At 49.3% G+C, this 20270-nt stretch overlaps 1 protein-coding gene across 5 annotated transcripts in view; it reads right to left on the reverse strand.

Annotated features, from left to right (window-relative positions):
- TNIP1 (TNFAIP3 interacting protein 1) overlaps window positions 1-16848 on the reverse strand; it is a 58572-nt gene extending 41724 nt beyond the window's left edge. For 2 of the 5 annotated variants that reach the window (XM_037801205.1, XM_037801202.1), the window contains exon 1: window positions 4782-4920. The gene's annotated coding sequence lies outside the window, so the exon portion shown is untranslated. Of the gene's footprint in view, window positions 1-4781; window positions 5060-10739; window positions 10819-10974; window positions 11365-12369; window positions 12535-13828; window positions 13931-16505 lie in introns of those variants that run through there. The other 3 variants (XM_037801204.1, XM_037801203.1, XM_037801206.1) reach the window with 3 other exon arrangements.
- Window positions 16849-20270: the final 3422 nt, after the last annotated feature.

The following is a 20270-nucleotide window of genomic DNA, read 5'->3' on the forward strand; positions in this document are numbered from 1 at the left end:
ATTTCTTAAACTAGATGGGTGGGTACCCAAGTATGTGCATGTCATGCTGTATGTCTGAATGATCCTCAATATCTCCTGAAGCTCAGTGTTGCCTGCCCTCTGACCACACCCCCTCACTTTCTCAGGGGTCAGGGTGGGCTGGGGTAGCCCTCACGGGGGCAGAGTGGAGTGTGGAGGTCCCAGGGTGGTGATAAAGGCAAGGCAGGGCAGAAAGTGGTCTGAAGGCCAGCTGAAAGGGAGCAAGCACCCTCCAGAGTGGGTGGAGACAAACTGAAGGCCCCTGACTCATGGGCCACCCCCACACCTGCCCCAAAAATACCAGCTCTGGCCTCTGAGCATGACTCCTTGGTGACACGATTCCCACAGCAAGCCCCGCCGCCATCACACACCTGCCTGACGTATGCATACATCTACCTGGGCCTCCCGGTTTGCTCTCCGGTTTGTCCACCACGTAGGTGCACAAGGGCCAAAGGTTCCTGCCTCTCAAAGAACAGCCTTGGTGGAGAGAAGAGTTCAGCCCTGTGAGGGGCACAGACCTCAGACAAAGAGCCAGCTGCCTCTCAGACCACTCATCCACTTCCATCAGAACAGTGACTGTCCTGGGCCAGTCATGGGGAAAAACACCAAGAACATCCTGCAACTGGCCACGGGGGCTGCTGAGACCTGACTCTGGGGGATGGGACGCTGAGTTCCCCCATAGCACAAGGGCAGTTGCTTCCTGCTTCCAGTACCTTCCTTCTCTAGAGGGCCCCCAGCTCTCTCCCTACAAAGAAGTACAGGGAAGGGGTGGGGGGTGGCTGGCACTGCAGGCAGACATGGGGGCTGCAAGCAGAAGCCAGGAGGATGGGCACAAAAAGGCCTGACCCAGCAGGAGGGGATCAGGAACTGGTGAAGCCAGAAAGGGAGACCCAATCCCTTGGTTACAGAGCTTTTAGAGCAGGAAGAGAAAGCCCTGGGACAGTGGAATCCCTTCAGGTTGCAGCTGGAAAACCAAAGCCAGAGAAGGAAGAGGACTTGCCCAAGGTCACGCAGAACGGTAATGATGCAGGGATTCAAAGCTGGGTCTTCTGAGGGCCAGCTGTTGCTCCACACTACTGCCCTCCCCCTTCTCCTCCCGCTCCAACTGGTCAGGTGGATCAAGAAGCCTAGTGTGACCAATGAGGGAAAAAGGAAGAGGTGAGAAAGGAGGGGCCTGTACTGAGGTAGGACCAGAAATGAAAGACGTCAGTTAACAACACTGGAAGGGGCTGTCTAAGAGCTAGAGAGGGGTGGGGGGCAAGCAGAGGCTAGATGACCGCCTGCTGGGCTGCTGCTGAGGGGATTTGGGACAGACATCTTCTGAAGCCCTCGCACATCTGAACTTTCACTGTTCCAGGCAGGGACTGAAAGTTGTTTCAGACAAAGCAAAGGATGACCCATCCAGTGGGGACATAGCTGGGAGGTGATATAGGGCTGAAGAAAAGTTATCCAGAAGCAGAGAAAATCTGGTCCCCTGCACCATCTCCTCCTGAAAACCCTGTGATACCATCATTACGACAATCATTAACAAGACCAGCAGCTGGCATTTACTGAGAGCTTACCACAGGCCAGCCCGGTGCCGACAGCCTGGTACCATCTAGAAGGCAGTCCTGGCATTACAGACTTACAGAGGAGGAAACAGAGTACCACAGAGTGGCAGAGGTGGCACCTACCCAGGTCTGCAGAATACCAAAGCACACATTCCACACCAGTGGTTCTCAAAGGGTGCCCTGGGCCAGCAATACTAGCATCCCCTGGCACACAAATCAGAGGCTCTGGGGGTGCAGCCCAACAATCTCTGTTAAACACCCCCCTCCACCACCACTGGGGTGATTCTGAATCACGCTCATGTTTGAGAACCACCTCTCTAACCATTTCCCAATGCTGCCCACAGGGAAAAACTGACACTTCCATGCCTGGTACTCAATACTTTTCAAGGGTCTTTCCCAGCTCAGATGCTCAGCTCCCCTCAATCCAACAGAGCCTCACCTAAATCCTCAAGCCTGGACACTAAGTTCCGGAAGTGGCCCAGGCCCTGCCTGTGCCACATCATCTTTCTAGGGTCTGACCGTGAAGTCACCTCCCTCCAGAAGCCCCCTGGACCACCTGGCACCTCCCAATCACTCAGCACTCCCATCACAGTTATTGCCAGTCTGACTCTGGGGCACAGCCGGGCACCCAATGCCTTCCATGTAGTACTCACAGCACTTGCCTCCCTGCTTGACTACAAGTTCCCAGAGGGCAGAGCTGGTGCCCAGTGTACCCCTGCATCATGCACATGCTGCACAGCACAGTACTGGGCACAGGGAGCTTTTGGGAAAGGTTTTGGGAAAAAAATCCAGATCTAGGAGGGCAGGTGCAGGTTCTTGTCCTGACTCTATCACTATCTCCCTGGGACAAGTCCCTTTCATCTTCAGGATTCAGTTTCCTCATCTGCAAAATACACCATTATTCTAGTTTCTTCTATTCTACTCATTCATTCAACAAACCCAGCGGAGCCTTACCCCAGTTACTCTTCTTCACTATCAGGGATACAAACACAAAGACTAAAGATATCCTTGCTCTCACCCTTACATTCTAGGAAAAGAGAAAGACAATAAACAAGCAAACATTAAAAATGACAACTATATACCAGAAGCTAAGTTCTATAGATACACTTTGTCATTCACAAATAAGATTATTTCAGAGCATGATAAATGCTATGAAAAAAACAAAACAAAACACAGTAACATGACAGAAAGTGAAAAAGGGGACTATTTTGCATAGGAGAGTGAGGGAAGGTCCCCCAGAGGAGCTGCCATGTGAGCTGAGACTTGACAGATACGGAGGAACCAGCCACAGAAAGAGCTGGAGAAAGGTGTTCTGTGGCTGTCGTACAAAGTCCTTAAGGCGAGAATGGGCTTGGCATGTCAGAGGGAAGAAAGCAGGCTGGTGAGGAAAAATCACAGCAAGTGCAGGGGTAAGCCAGCATGTCAGGGAGGTTGGGAGATCACCTCCTATGATTCTGTGGCACTCAAATCAGGTCAGCCGGACCCAACTCAGGACATCCGGGCCCCAAGAGCCAGGCAGCACTGAGGGGGTAAGGGCATGAGTCAGACCCACAGTTTCCCAGGGCCCCAAGGGCAACCAGGGCAGGTACCAACCCTTACCATGAGTGCCACGCCATACCCGCAGGACAGCCAGAGTGGTAATCAGGGTAGAGGACAACATGGTCACATATGAATAGAGAACACAGGACGCTCACGGTTGTACCTTCGGGAGGGGCATAATCAGGTGCTTCTATGAAGGGTCAGTCTCTGATTACACTGTTTCCCCAGGACACAGCCAAGTCAGCAGCCTTGGCCTGTGGAAAGGGCCCAGGGCCCAGGGTTCAAGCCTTACTAGTCTTAGGTAAGTCTTAACCTCTTTGGGCCTCTGTTTTCTCATCTGAAAACTGGGGCTACTAATAGCACCTGCCTCCTAGGGTTGTTGGGAAGATTACATGAGATTTTGAATGTAAAGGACAGTACCAGGCACATGGCAAGTGTTCATAAATGTCAGCTGTTATTATTATCACTACCGATAATAATAGTTTATAATAATGCCTCAGTTTTCTCTGCTGTGAAATAGGGCTATCAATACAACATCAGAGGGTTGCTTTGAGTTTGTACTAATAAATATATTCCCCCTTCTAAAGGAAGAGCCATTGTCAGGGACTAAAAAAAAAAAAATTCTGAGTCCTCTTTTCTGACCTCTCAACAGATGCCAAATTTCACTCTACCATACGGCGTCATTTGGAAAATGAGTAAATGCAGATTAAACCCTATTTTGAGCAGAACTGGAAATAAAAATGATGCATTAGGAATTCAAAGAATTCCCTGCACTGTCATTCTGCAGCAGGGCGTGGTGTACACTGCTAATTCTTCTGAGTCCACAAAAGTCCCCACACACAGTCTCACCCCGTGGCAAAAAATTCCCACCCACTCCCAGACACACAATTAATGAATGCACAGTACAATCACTCCCATACACACTATCACATGCACACAAGCACATAAATGTCCTACAGTGGAACACTTACTCCCCAAAATCACTCCTGGAAACTAACTATACCTCTCTACCCTGAATACGCACACAAATGTCTCCCAACAGTGTGCAAAGTATGTTCCACTGAAAAAGTACAGCAGGGCCGGTGGAGCCAAATGCCTGGGTTCAAATCCTCACTAGCTGTGTGACCCTAATCTCCAAGTCCCTGGTTTTCTTAAACTGTAAAACGGGGTGGGGGGTGGGTTTAGGATTGATATGGCAAGTCAATGAGTTTAATAAATGTAAAGCGTTTAGATCAGCACTTGGAAAATGCCCAATAAGAGTTATTATTTTCCTCATTGTTATATGTACATACGGCTTCCAAAAATTTATATAAAAAAACTACAGGCTCTGACGCCTTATAGGCAGTTAGTCTCCAATCCAGTAAACAGACACACGCCGGCAGCACACACACACACACACACACACACACACACACACACACTCACCCACCTCCTGCCACACGCCGTGCGCAACCCTCCCCCCACCCGACTGCACCCCGCCCTAAACTCCCAGCCGGGGCAGGGATTCCCCACGCAGCCAGGCCCCCGCTGCCCCGCGAGGCGCCCCGCGCGTCGGAGCTTCGGGGCCCAGGCCACCTTCCCCGGACCACGCCAGGCCACTGCTGAGGCTGTGAAGGGCCTCGGTCCCGGGCTCCCTTCCTCCACCTCCATTCCCGCTCTGGCCGGGCGGCTTACCTGGGGGTGGGCTGAGGGTCCTGGAGAGGGGAGATACCTGCTCTCTGCTTCCAACCCCGGGTGCGGGGACGAGAAAGCGGCCAGGCCCAACTCGCAGCCCTCCTTGGGATCCCCGGCAGGGGTAGAGGGATGTGACCCGGGAGTAGGAAGTGCCGGGAGCGGAGCCGTCCCACCCCTGGGAAAGTCCCAGGCGATTGACAGGCCGCTCGCCCAATCGCGCCGGGACCTCCAGGCGGGCCCTCGGCCTCAGAGGTGGGGCGGAGGGAAGTAAACAGTAGTCGCGGGAGGTTTGCGGGGTGCTGGAGATCAGCGTAGGGGCCGCCGGGTACCCCAGCCGACGGCCTCGGGCAGGGACCTCCCCAGCTCCAGCGCCGTCGCCCGGGCTCCGGGCAGCCTCCCGCGGCTCCCCCTGCACCGGAAGTCCCCGACCTCTGGCCGCAGACGCAGGCCTGGGGCCACCTTGATAGCCAGCCGGACTTTGAGAACGGAGAATAGCCGCGGAGACCACCCAGCTCCTCTGTGCCGAGGGATCACAGGCCAGGGCGGGAGGAGACTTGCCGAAAGTACTTAAGCATTTGAAGCTAGGTCAAAACTAGAGCTCAGGGCCCCAGAGCCCAATCCAGCGTCCTCCAAGATTCACAGCAGAGCCCACAGAAATTCTGAGCTGAGAGGACTCGTAAGGAATCTGATTGTTACTGCTGACTTTTTGTGTGTGTGCGCTTAGTGCTCCAGACATTGTAAGCGCTTTGCATGCCTTACTTTATTTAATTCCCACCCCAGTTAGGTGGGCTTTATTCTCATTTTATGGTAAATAAATCAGTATGTGAGGTTAGATGACCGTATTTGTAAGTGGCTGGGTCAAGATTCAAACCCAGTTTGGGCAAATCCAGAACCTGCCTTCTACCCTATCTTCTGTATATGTGCCTAGGGGACCCCAACAGACTATGAGATTTCCCAGAACTGTAAGGAGCAGCAACTTGCCTTAAGGTTGGGGACACTATACATATATATATATGTGTGCATGTGTGTGTGTCTGTGTATGTATATACATACGTATATACATAGCAACACACACACACATATATATCTCATTTTATTTAAAAGAAAGAGACAGGAAGGGAGGGAGGAAGGAATAAAGAAAGGGAGGAAGAAAAGTTTCAATTTAAAAAAGTAAAAGGGCATAACAACCTTGGAATAAAGGACAACTCTTTAAACTGGGCAAATTTAACTTTTGAAAAACCTATTGCAAAAGACCCATTTCACCGGAACTGTTGAAAACTTAGTCATTGACAGGCACTTGTCCTTGGAAACGATTTGAAGAACTGTTTTGTCCAGGTCCTCATTTTACAGAATGGGAGTCCTGACAATCAATGTGACTGTGTCTGAACCTCCACCCCCTTGCCCTCACACACACACACACATACACAGACACCTACTTAATTATATGCCTAAACTGTGGATTCTCCTTTCAGACTAAACATCTTGGGGTGCCTTCAGTTACTTCAAAGGTGTTATCAAATTCTCAAAACCATATTAATTCTAGTCCACTGTAATTATGAAAAGAAGTGCACATCTACCCTGATTCTGAAGGGAGTGATGTAAACATCAAGAAAGGTCCCAGGGAGTGGGACTCCCCAAGGGGAGAAGGATAGAGGGAAATAGGAAACCTTGGATTGGGTTTACCCAGCTGCTGTCATTCATCATCTCCATCTAGTAGGCCCCCAAATGTCATTTGTCTTCCTCCTCTTTGCCTGTACTTCCCAATTTGCCTCTTTGTGAAATGCTTTCTTCCTAATCCCAACCTGAGTCTTTTCCATCCCCCATCCCTATCCACCAACACTGAGTTTATTTTTAAAATAAAGGGTCTCCAGTTATTTGCATTTGTTTTCACACTATTTCAGCTGTTTTTGTAACATGTCTGACCCTAGAGAATTGGGCAAACAGTTTCATTCCCCAAAGTGTCAGATGACTCCTAGGTGGGCTTGTTAGATAATGCTCTAACATGACATTAAAAGGTCACAAAAATGAATAAAAAAAAAAAAATCACATAGTTATCTTTTTTGCCTGATTTCTTAGTTTTGGGTAATTTTTTCTTAATAGTCACAGTTTGTGTGAAAACTCATCTCTTCAGAGCCCTGACTGCCTCCACCTCTGCCATCCTTTTAAGTCTTGGTTTGATATCAGAACACCCTACCACATTAGAGGCCACGGAGACAATTGGTTATGAGTCCCTATTTGACAGTTGTGTAAATGGGAGCCTCCACATAGAAAATGACTTTCCCAAGGCACACACATTGAGTGACACAACCAGGGTTGGAGCCAAGGTCTTTGGTTCCCAGTCGTGTGTGCTCTTTCCATTGCACCATTTACATATCTATAGATTGTCATGATTTTTCTCTCTCTTACAGAAACTCCACACAGTCATTATGAACATAGATTATCTCTAACAGGATACCCAGCCCTGCTCAATCACTTACTACCCAAGTGACTTCTCTAAACCTCAGGATCGTCTCTGAAAAATGGAGATGATAATTGTACCTACCCCTTGGGTGATTGTGAGGATAAATGAGATAATACAAGTAAAGCCCAAATCTTGGCACACAGTAGGCACTTGAGAAATGATGCTCAGTGGTGGGTAGGCACAGATTGCATGCACTGGGTAGGACTTCACTGTGACACCCAGGATGGCAACCTTCCCAGGTTCTACTCCCACCGTTTACATCCTCTATGGGACCTAAATATGCAGGGGTGGGAGACAGGCCACCTAGCCTAGCCAGGCACCCCCACTACCCTTAGGCCTGGAAGGGGATTTCCAAGTCAGGAAGCTGGGCCTGACAGTGGGAGCTGAGTGACTCAGGCAGCTGGGAACCTCTTGCTCTTCCAGTGTGATGACAAGCACCCTCGCAAAGCCCCACCTGGGAGGAGAATCAAACTGCTCGTATTTTGTTTTATTTTGTTTTGTTTGAAAGCATGCAGTTCCCAATCTCCTTTCAGCCACTCCCTTCCCTTCCACCACCTCCACCAAGGCTGCTTCAAAGTCAGACCCAAATCCACATTAGAAGGAAATTTAAAACAAAACAAAAACACAAAAACCAGTAACTGAGTTACCTCTAAACCAAGTGCCAGAAGAAAGGTATAAACTGCCTAATAAAAACATTAAAAGATAATATTTATGGAGCACTTACTGTGTACCAGACACTTTTACCCAACTTACCTCTCAACCACCCTATGAAGTTGGTACAATTGACATCCCATTCCACCAATGAAATGGGCTTGGGGGGTTTTGATGACTTGACCAAGTCTCTACAGCCAGCAGGTAACTGGAGCAAGAGGATCAGGCTTTTAAATTCTTGACCTCTTAAGCATAATGCTAGAGTCATGCCAACTAGCAAGATGGAGAATTCAGAATGTCAGTTCTGAAAGGGTCCTTAGAAATGATCAAAGGCAGCGTTTTCCTTGTGGGGATGGAACCAGAAGGTCAGAGAGGGGTAAGGAGTTGCAGTAGGTCTTACAGAGATTTTGTGATTAATGCTTGGAGCTAGAACCTAAGTCTCCTAGCCCAAGAACAGTGATATTTCCACACACCCCACTGATGGGAAACAGGGCTTCTAAATCAAACATATGCAAGCCTTGTTCCATTTAGAGAATTTTTTTAATTGGGGCCTTAGGTAGGAGTGAATGAAACTGAGGGTGAGCCAGTCAATGAACTAGGAAAAGAGTAATCCTGGGTCCCTTCCTTAGATCCTGGCCCATTGTCCATAGCCTGTGGCATTCTCAGAAATATAAATCCCTAGAGTGGATTCTAGGTGCTTTTTGGTGTTGAGTGTGTGTGTATATGAAAGAGATTTTGGTGATAGTTAAGTGAGATAATGCATGTCAAGAACATGTTATTGTAATCATGGTATTTTTTGATAAGAAGTAAACAAGTGAACAGTCTATGGTGCCAGCTTCTCTCCCTCAGCTTGAGAAGGCATTTTTAGTTCTCTCTACCCACATCCAAAATAACTGAATGAGGGCATGGATACGACACCAAGATTAATATTCATTTGGCAGCAGACAGCAAATTAAACTATTTCACACCCATGATCACACATACACACACACACACCCTTGCCACCGAGAGACATGTCACGCAGGGGTTACGGTTGTGGGCTCTAGAGTCAGACAGACCTGGGCTTAAACCCCAGCTCTGCCACTTACGCTTTGAGGCCACGCTGTGCCTCAGTTACCTCATCAATAACATGAAGGTTGTAACAGAGCCCAGTTCACAGGGTAGGGAGAAATGCCACAGAGCCTGGTGCACACTAAGGGCTAGTGAAAGGCAGTGAAGATAATTATGATCATTATCCCTATGAGGCTGGAAGGGTTTACCTCCTTTTTCCAACAAGGACCCTGAGGCCTAGAGTTGTGGAGTAACTTGCCCCAGACCTCACCGAGAATTCTTGGAGGAGCCAAATCTAGAAGGCCTTACTCCTAGACTTTTCTCCAAGATCTTTCCTGTTTTTCTCTTTCTCCATCCCAAGTGTTTCCCCCAGTATCCCTAGGCCTGCCCAATAGTCTATGGTTTCCAGGGCACCACTGGAGGGGAGGAAACGGCAGAGTGATACTAGGGGAAATTCCCAGCCTTGTGCCCACGTGGCCTAGCCAGACCCCTCCCAGAGTTCCTGGGAGCCCTGGGCCTCCCCTACTCCAGCTCCTCTCCCTCTGGTCTCCCAAACCCCAGGTCAGGGTGACAGGCCTGGATCGGGGTTTAGATTAGATCCATGCTTGCCCCTTGCCATCCTTAGGAAGGTGGGAAGAGGTTATCAGCCCAGCCCCTCAGGAAGCAGACCCAAGGGAACCCGAGCATTTCCCAATTCTGGGAAGCCCTAACTGGGCCTGGAGAGAAGTCCTCTCTGCCCCACCCACCTCCCTCCTGAGTCCTCTCCCAAGCTCCCCTCTTCTGGGCGCCTCCCTGACTCTCCCTCCATTCTTCTCCAGCCCAGAAGCCACTGTCAAACTTGGCTTCTACTCCTCATCCCTTCTAGCCAGGGACTTCCCTGGGCTAGGCCTCTGACCAGCTTTGGAAAATCTGGACTGTTTGTGATCAGAGGTGGCTGCTTCGCCACTGTTTGCAGCCCTTTGCCTACTCCCAGGTCCTGGGATCTCTGTTAAAGGTTCAGCCACCAAAAGGTCCAGCCAGCCCTGCAAGTAAAGCAGGTGGGAGTGCACACAGGAGAGCCATTTGCTCCAGCAGTTAGGGAAGGTGCCAGTCTTCTATCATGTTCCCAAGGAGGGGTGGGGGGGCAGGGATAGATCCCACCTGATTTCTGCCTGTCTAGCTTTAGACCTCTAAAGTACCCAACCCCTCCCCCCCAAAAAAACCTCACACTCACACGCAGACACACAGTCACATAAATCCCCACATGGTCACACAAACACATTCAGACACATGCGGAGATTCTACACACAGACACACAGACACACAAACACATAAATGCACTTGCAGATAGGCAAACCTACATGGGCATACACATATACACGTTGACCAATCTGACATGCACTCACAAACAGATACACTTTCTCACACACACACAAACACACAACCATATTCACACTTGTGAACCTACTCTGTTTTCTTAGAAGGATAAGATAGAAATAGGTCCTTCTCATCCTAGCCTTTGGAAAAACCAGCAGCAATTGGAGAGAAAAAGACTGGTTGAGAGAAGACAGAGCAAGAGGAGAGCAGGAAGAGGACACAAGAGATGGAGGGAGAGAAGAAAGAGGAGAATGGGGCCAGGCGAGGAGGTAGAGGCCCAGAGCCCAAGACCTGGGTGGGGGGAGAGCAAGCTGGGCAGGGAAAGGGGAGGCCAGGCACCTCTTGACCCAGAGCCGGGAGGGTCTGGTGGCCCCCGGGACCCCTGAGCCTCGGGGCCTTTCCCGATACCCTGGCCCACCTGCCAGGTCTGGATCACTCACCTGGGGAAGGGCAGGAGAAGGCAAGGGCGTGTGCAGTGGGGGCTGCCGGCTTGTGAAGGCTCCTCCGCTCACTGTGCTTCTGCAGGAAGGAGAGCTGGGCTGGGCTGACTTTTAGGCAGGAGGGGAATTCCCCGAGATGGAGGAGCCAGCCACCAAGCAGCCCCACAAGGCCCAGCTGAGGCCCCTTCCCGCCCCCCCCAGCAGAGCACAGGGCCCCTCTTTGTCAGCTCCCCACCTGTCACTTCCCAGACTGACGGTCACTGTGAATTCCAGGGAGGGGAGGGGGCTCTGGGGAAGAGTTGGAAGCGTGGTGATTCCATGGCTGGGTTGGGAACTGTGTCGCAGGGGCAGGGACGACCCGGCCTTTCTTCCCTGGGTTCTCCTGACGACGTCTATTTCCTCCTTGGCATGAGGTGGGGGATTCCAGTCCCCAGGGCCTGGAGGATATTGCCACAGATGCCCAGCCACATCCTCCTGGCCGCATTCCTCTCCCATCTGTTTCCACTTAATCTCCTCAGGGAAGGAAGTGCTCACCCCTGCCCTCTGTGCCGGGTCTCATTCGGATGTCGAGTAGGTCCAGCTCTGCACTGCCCAGCTCACTTCCCATCCGGAGCTTCAGTGACCCCTGAGTGAGATGGGGATAAGGAGTTCTGCCTATTGGTAATTAAAATACCCTTGATGGTTTGCAGAGGTCCTTCTAAGCTATTGACTGCTTAACAAACAGAAGGTCTCAGTTCATTAGACTTTGAAAAGATGTCTGGGAAGGGGATGCCTGGGAAAGGGATGGATGGAAGGGAATGAACTGGCCTTTCTTGACCATCCCTGGTTCCCATAGTTCCTTCCTTCTTTCAGCAACATTTGTAGACCACTGAGGATATAGGAGCTGACAAGTCAGACCCACTTCCTGCCCTCTCAGAATCACAGACTCTGGGCTCATACCATTGCCATCAGCCACGTGTAGCTATTTGAATATAAATCAATTAAAATTAAATAAAATGAATTGTTCAGTTCCTCAGTAGCACTTGCCATATTTCAAATGCTCAGTAGCCACATGTGGCTACTACAATTGATTGCACAGGTATAAGACATTTCCATCATCGCGGAAAGGTCTGTTGGACAGCATTGCTCTGGGGGCTGTAGGCAAATGAATAGGTAATTACAATAAAGAGTAGTAGAGACGTGGTTTGACAGCAGAAATGCAGGGGGCCACAGGAGACATCTGGTCAGATTCGGGGATCTGCGAAGTCTTCCTGGAGGAAGTAACACCTCAGCTGAGACGTCAAAGGAGCCCAGCAAGAGAACAAGGAAGGGTATTCCGGCAAATGGAATAGCATGTGCAAAGAGAAGAGAGAGTAACTTCAGGGAACTGAAAACTGTTCATGCCAATGGGTTTGAAGTAGATGAGGGGGAAGTAACAGAGGTGGACCTGGAGAAATAAGCAGGCCCAGGTCAGAAGGGGTCACACTCAGTGGGGGTGGGGGTGGGTGGGAGGAGGTGTCCAGTGAATCCAATCCTCATCTACTTCTGCGCCCTTCAGATCGGGATTACACTGGGACATGAGAGAGATCACCTGGCCCAGTGGCCTCCCTTTACAGTTGAGGAAGTGAAGGCAGACAGGGAAGTGACTTACCAAGTGAGTAAATGGAGGGACTTCCTGACTGCTCATCCAGTGCTTTTTCTCACACCACGTTCAGGCTCTCAGTCACACTGGCCATTTTTTAAGTGCTCAATCTCCACATGGGGTGAGTGGCTACAGTGTTGGACTGCACAGATAGTTTTGTCTCTGTAGAAAGTTCTATTGGATGAGACAAACCAGTGAACCAGATCAGGGGCAGAGGATGAGATTCTCCCTGCATATGGAGACTTTTCTCCAGAGGGAGTAAAAATATGCCTTCCCACCCCCTCGTAGTTGGCATGCTCCCCTCTCTGTCCTCTGATGCCAAGTCCTAGGGCCTCCCTCAGCCCTTCCCCCACTTCTCAGAAGCAGGCATTTGGGTTGGTGACAGGACAGCATCAGGTAGACTGACCTGGTCCCTGGCTCCCATCCTGGAGCCTCCTGGTGGCCTGGGATCAGCCCCTGGCATCAGCCAGAGCCTTCCGTGATATTTAGGAATGTCCCTTCCTTGAGGAAATGGAGATTCAGAGTACATCTGAATCTTACTACATCTTACTATCATGTGTAATTCAGCCCTGATGTTCCAGGATTGCAATATTCTCTCTATACATGATATTTTCTCTCTAGAGGCCATGATAATCATAACTTCTCTGTGAGCTCAGAAAGCCTGGCTTGTGGTCTTAAATGGTGGAGGAAACTTGAAGGGCAAAGAGGTTCAAGCAGCTGGACCAACATGATCTGGACTCTCCAGTTAGGAATACTTGACTTGCACACCCTGGGGAAAGATTGGCTCCAGCTTGCCTACTGAAATGCCAAGAGCAGTCAGCTTCTCCTACCCTCACTCCCACCTCTTCCCTCTTCCAGCCACACATTCCCTGAACTTGCCTTCCCTGCCCAGGTGTACAATAGACATCTAGGAAAAAGAAGCCCCTGGACTGGGCATCAGAAGGGCTGAGTTTGAGTCCTGGCTCTGCTGTGTGACCCTGGGCAAGTCCCTTTCCTTCTCTGGCCCGCAGCTTCTCCTTCAGTAATATGAGGGAATCAGACTAGATGATCACTAAGGGACATTCCATTCTGATATTGTAAGGAAGTCAAAAAGTTCAGAAGAAGGAGAAATCAAGGCAGGCCAAGGGTGTCAGGAAAAAAATAACAAATAAATAATATTTGAGCTTACCATGTGCTGGGCATGGTACTAAGTGCTCCTCAACGCATTATTTCATGCATTCCTCATAAGAACACTATGAGACTGGTACTGTTATTTTGCAGATGAGGAAACTGAGGCTCACGTAGTTTAAGCTACACAGCTATAAGTGGCACAGCTACAGGTCAAAGTCAGATAATGTCTCTAGGGCTTGCCTGGAGGAGCTGAGACCTATACAAAGCTCAGATCTGCTTTCTTTCGATGGCTGGTCATTGCTCATAGGACAAATTCTGTTAAGGCCCTACCTTAAATGTACCCAGTTAGGAAATGTACCTGGGAAGTTTTTCTGAATTTCCCTCTTCTGCTTCACTCCAGACTTTGGCAGTTCCCTTGTTCTGCACTTTGAAGGCCTCCTCCTTTATTCTTTCACCGCAACTGTAATAAAAGGATTATTGGTCAGTTTGTTTAATGTCTGTCTCTCCTGCTAGAGCAGTGGTTCTCAGGTGGGGGCAATATTGCCCCCCAGGAGACATTTGGCAATATCTGGAGACATTTCTGGTTATTGCAACTGGGAGGTGAGTAGGGGTGCTATTGGCATCTTGTGGGTAGAGACCAAGGATGCTTCTAAACATCCTACTGTGCACTGGAGAGATCCCAGCAACAAAGAATGATCAGGCCTAAAATGTCAATAGTGCCGAAATCCTGTGCTAGAGGATAAGCTCCACATGGCTGGGAGCGGTTTCTTCTGTGATCTTCACTATCTCCCCCAGCCCAGCACACAGCAGGTGCTCACCAGATGCTTGTGGAAGGGAATGAGGGAAGGAAAAATGGATTCTAGAACCACATCACGGGTGGCTGAAGTAAACAAGGTCCCTGAGGTTGGGAGGCATGCAGGACTTGAGAGACACATGTAGTGAGAGGTGAGATCGGGAAGAGATAGTGGAGACAGACCTTGAGGAGTCTTGAATAGCCACCTAAAAAGTTTCTTCTTCATTCTGTAAGCAATGGGGACCATGGAAGACTTTATTCTCACTAATGAAAGGTTTTTCAAGCTCAGAATGATAAACTCAAGCTGATGCCTTAGGCAGAGAAGTAGGGACAATAGAAAACTGTCCTTGAATCCACAAAATAATACCCCCTTGTTTTAGTGATACACATTGACATCCCTGTAAATAATTGTCCGAAGAGTGGAAAGCAACATTTTACTGACTGTGAATAAATGGATATGTATTTCCCCCAAACCTTTGAGTCTATAAGCACCTGCTGGTTGCCAGGCCCACCACTGTTGCTGACTCACTGTATGACCTTGGCAATAATTTCTTTTTCCTCTGTCCCTCACTTTCCCTGTCTGCGCAAGGGGGTTGACTCTCTTTGCCTATCCATAAAACTGGGAATCACTGTGTGTCTAGAAGGGGTGCCTGTTAGGATAATTTCATCAAGAATATTATAGGCCAGGGGTTTGCCAATTTTATTGCCCATCAGAATCATCTGATCCATTTAATGTTCAGTGGGGCCTTTGATCAGCAGCTCTCGGTCCTGGCAGCACATCAGAGTCACCTGGGAAACTTTTAAAAAATTCAGACACCCAGGACCTGCCCCAGACTAATTAAATCACAGCCTTCAGAAGTGTGGCCTGGGCATTGATATTTTTAAAAGCTTTCCAGATGATTCTAGAGTGCAAAGTTGTAACCACTATCCTAGAAGCTGCCCTTTTAACAGATGGTTCTGAGCAGGTGGTCCCAGGATCTTACTGTGCTTGGGTCACCGCGATCCCCCATCTGTTCCCCTTTTTGAACCATGAAAGGTGCTTTCTCGGTACCAGGGGCAGAGACTGTGAGGACAACAAATCTGAGAGTTCCTAGGAAATTCTCTCCAAACAAATCTGGAGAGAAGAGAGCTCTAGCCAACTTCCTGTGGACCACAGAACATTATACGTGGTGGATGTGAAAGGAAAAATTAAAATAAGTCTGTGAGGGGAGGAAATACATGGAATTCTGTCAGCATTTGAAAAGTGGGATTCGGGAATGCATTATGCAAAATTGTGCTTTCCAAGGAAGCAGATACAGGGTAGTATGTTGTAAGACTCTTTTTAAAGGAAGAGGATCCAAGGACAAATGTTGCAAGACTGTGCTGGCAAAGGAAGTGACTTCTGAGCACATCAGAGCTAGAACAAAGCTTAGAGATGAACTTGACAGCCCACTCACTGGTGGGAAGGGGAAACTAAGGCCCGGCGAGAGGTGGGCATTTGTCCAAGTCAGACAGGAGTTGCTGCCTGAGCTAGCATTACTCTCCAGGTTTCCTGACCACTTCCTGCCGGCCGTCTTGTCCTCTACTCAATTATATATCACCACACTGCTTTACCCCAGGTCCCTAGCCCACCCTCCATCCCTCCACACTCCTCCACAGAGCCCAAGGTCCAAGGATGGGACTAAATGCGTGAGCCTGGATAGGCACCTGCCAGATGACAGAGGTTGAAGCCAGCAGTGGCTGGGGTGAGCCCGAGAGGAAGGAGCAGAGTCTGATGACGCAGCCCAACCTCAGAAAGGAAGCCTGGTCACCAGGGGGAATTTCCCTGGGTGAGGTCTCATGTCTATGCAAATTTTGCACTCCAAATAACCTGGACCCCTGGATGAGGGAGGGACAAGAGGAAAGAGGACACTGGGAAAGAAAGGGAAGGGGGAAAGGCACACAATGTGCCAGGCTCTTTATATGCCTAATCTCATTTTGTCCCTAAAACATCCTCCAATGTAGGTGAATTGGGAACCTGAGGCCCAGTGAGGAGAAGGTGAATTGCCCAAGAGATAGCAGTACCTTCCAACACCAAGGGGAGACCAGGGAGAGGCAAGATGATGGTGATGGATATGGTGATGGTGCTGCTGATAACAAACGTGATCCTGATAAGGCCTGAAGGTTAGCAGAGTTTCATTTTAGGTTTTCATCTCACTCAGCGGGGCATTCTTATCCTTGGGAACGGATAAAAGGCATTGGGAAAGTACTGACCCTGACTCACCTTGGCAAATCCCATCACCTTGGTTTCCCACGTCCTGAATGCATTGGAAAAGGTATGGCAGCCGGCACCGTTAACCCCTTCACTACCAGCTTCTAGAACACTCCTGGAAAAGTGGATGGAATGGGATGGATGCTTTTGAAGGAGAATCTTCTTCTCTTTTCTGCCTCTTATAAATCTCACTCACCTGGAGCAGTACCACCTCCAGAAAGCCTTCCCTGCCACTCTGCCCCATCCCCAAAGTTTGATCCCACTTGTCTAGTTCTCCAGGGAGCTGGTCTCGTCTCCCTAGAGCAGGAAGGCAAATAGGACCAGAGTTCAAGCCAGGGCTGTTAGATGCAAAGCCTGTCCTCAGTAGGACTTGGTTGTTTCTTCTGTCAAAGAACTTACTCAGGAACAGGCCAGACCCTGACTTCTGAAGTTGTGAGCTGCACATAGGGCTGTATGCCAAGGAAAGCGTGAGTGTGTACGTGCCCTGGTGAGCGTGCATGAAGAGCAGGTTTGGGTTCTTGTGTGAGGCATTTCCTGTGTGACCAGTCATGTATCTGGACAACAATGTCTATTTCTGCTTGTTACCAGCAGTGTATTTGCATTCAATAGTATCTTTGTGGGCCTAATAATTTTATTTTTCTCTATCTAGTCAACAGTGCATTTCTGCATATGCATTACCAACAACATGTATGTCTTTATATGACCAATAGTGTGCTCCTGATTCTGGGTGTGGCTGGCAGTGATTTGGAATTCTGCGTCACTAGCATTATGTATGGGCTTGCATGCATAGCCCATGTGTGGGACACTGGGGAATGGAAATTGCTGGCCCAGCACAGTCTTGCTTGAGATCTCTGTGTTGATGCCCAATCCTCCCTGCTTTCCTGTCAGGCCCTCCCAACCCTGCCCCTTGGTATCTCTGGGTAAAGGTCCATGGCCGCCCCAACGGGGTGGCTAGAGAAGGGGTTGTGGCTACAGCCGGCAGCGCGGTAGGCAGGAGGGAGTCAGATGGTGATGGTTGAGAGGAAGGAGTAGAGAAGGAAATGCATGTTCTGGAAACTTCGAGAACAGCTGGGCCTGGGGGAAGGGTCCATTCTCAGCTGGCTCTGGCTTAGGGCTTCAGTGGTCTTCACCTAGCTGAGAAAGAAAGTGGGATGGCCTGTGGCCCATTCCCTTGATTTCTTGCTCCCCAGTGTCTTTCATCTCTTTTCCTCATCTCTAATTTCTCCTCCCTGGCTCATGCCCTCACCCTTCCACACCTGGGGAATAATTGCAAGTTTGGCAACTGGTCTCGCAGCTGCTGGCTCTGTCTCCATCTCTATGCTGGCCTCCAAAGCCGTCTTTTCTAAAGGACATCCCTAATCATGCTACTCCCCACCCCTGACACATTCAGAGCTTGCCAGTGCCTGGTGGATCAAGTCCACATTCTTTAGCATAGCCCAGCACACTGCATGCCCTTCTCACGTCGGCCTCCTCACACGCTGGATGACTCCCTCTCGCCTCTGCTTCCCCACTTCTGTGCCCTTGTTCAAGCTGTCACCTCTGCCTGGATCTCTCTCCCTCTTTCAGTAATTTTACTGTTGAAACTTCTCTATCCATCTTTTGAGGTGCCCCTCAAAGGCTCCCTTTACCAGGGACCCCTTCTTAGTCCTCTGTGGTTCATCTGTGGCTTCTGTACTTGGTATCCCCTTGCTACTGTGTACTTGGTTGGACTTTTAAAGATAATCTTTCCCTACTTAGCTTTCGGAAGGTAAGGGGCATAAAGTAGGGACTCAGTAACGAGCAGAAGCTGTTGAGACTTCCCCTCTCTGAGCCTGTTTTCTCTTCTAAAAAGTGGAAACAAGCGTATTACAAGAATGGCTGACAATGAGTCCTTACTATGATCCCAATGTGTGCTCAGAGCTATACATGCACTGCCTAATTTAATCTTCAAAACAACCCTGTGAGGTAGAAACCATTGTCATTCCCATTTTACAGATGAGAAAATCAAGGCACTAGGAGGTCAAGGGACTTGTCTACTACTAAATGGTTGACTGCGAGTTGAACCAGGTCTTTCTAACTCCATATATCTAACCATTGAGTAGCATGCTCAGTTACGTAACTAAAATTTGACTAACTCCAGCTGTCAAGTGGGGAAGTCTCCCTGGAGAAACCTGAGGTCTGGTGGGGAGCGGAGGGGCAAGTTTGTGCGCTATTTACCGCTTCTGGGTTCTGAAATTTGGGTTGGGCAACTTGACACTTCTCCCTCCTATTCTCACCTCTGCCTGACTTCCTCCATTGAAGTGGAGGCAGAAGTTTCAGCAGAGACAGCAGGGTCTGGAATCGGGAGACCCGGGTTCTAGTCCCAGACCCAGCCCTTGCTATTACCATGGTTACAGCCCTGCTCTCTGGTCCTGTTTCCAAATTCATGAAGCAAGAAGACTGATTTGGATGATCTCTAAGATCATGTCCAGCTCAGTCAATCCATGTTGTGTTATATTTTCAGTTAATTTGTTTCACCAGTTGGAGCCTCGGTTTCCATCAGTAAGATTTGCACTATCTCAAAGGAAATAATGCCCATGAAGGCAAAACTTCTGTGGGATTACTCTAGAGGCAACTCATTGCTCTCAACAAAGCACAGTGAATACCAGGAGCTTTCAGTCAACAGTTCCCACGCTGCCCTCCATCAGCAGGAAATATGGCAGTGGTGATTTCCAAATAGCTGCTCTCTGCTCAGGTAGAAGGGCAACCCCTTTCCAGCAACTTCTTTGGATTTTTTCCTTGTGGCCCCAAAGACCAAGGTTAGCTTATCACAGTTACAAAGCTTTCAAAAAGGTTTGCCTTGAAGGGGAAAAATATGGCTCAAGGCAAGAGTGGGGTCTGTGAAGAGATAGAGAGAATGACTGGTGTTGACACCTCCCTCAGAGGGTCAGAAAAATGCAGACAAATGTAGGAGACAGCCCCAGGTAGTTATCAAAACACTGGACCCAGTTCTGGAGCCCAGGGCTCCAGTTCTGTCTCTTTTGCTAATTTCTGTGACTCTGGATCAGTCACTTCCTCTCTGTAGAAATGACAGTTTTTCTGTCCGTAGCTGAGGGAAGGAGGCGAGAATTTCTGAGGGGGCCCCTTCTACACTTAGAACATCACAACCGTCCTTTTTTCCCAGTTTGAGATGGCAGCGGTTTGGGCTTCTGCTTTCTCTTTCCTTTAGTTTCAATTTAGCCCCCACCACTTCTTCCAGTTGAACTTTGACCATAGAAACAAACTCCGGCATCTTTTATTCCAGTGTTTTGGAGAGTGCTGAGTGGGAGGGACACTCAAATGGAAGCTTCTTAGATTAGGACCACAATGGTCTAATTTTTCATCTTTAGCACCTAGCACACGCCATGGGGCATAGGAGGTATTCAGTAAGTATAAGCTTCATGTATGAAGGAATGAATGGGTGCCTCAGGTTCAAAATATTGACTACCACTTCCTCCACCACATCTCCAAGAAAATGCACTTTGTTCTGCAAGCATCTGAGTGTTGGGGGGGTTGTTGCAATGGCCTCTCAACTGGCCACCCTTCCTCCATGCATTTTTCTTAAATGCATCACTAGGCGTATGGCTTCCCTGCCCAAGAAGCTCCATAGATCCCCCCTCGGAATGGAGGCTTCTCTGGAAACCTGGAAGGCGAGGGCGTCATCCTTGGGGGAGTTTTTGTGTTGGGATCAGGAAAGCAGGGCATACTTCTCAAGCACCCAGAGAAAGAATTTGGACACAAGGTAAACCCAGTTTCTGTTCTGGAAGCCGCTAGGAAGAT

This window comes from Choloepus didactylus, chromosome 13, assembly GCF_015220235.1.
Source record: "Choloepus didactylus isolate mChoDid1 chromosome 13, mChoDid1.pri, whole genome shotgun sequence".
Taxonomy (NCBI): Eukaryota; Metazoa; Chordata; class Mammalia; order Pilosa; family Megalonychidae; genus Choloepus; species Choloepus didactylus.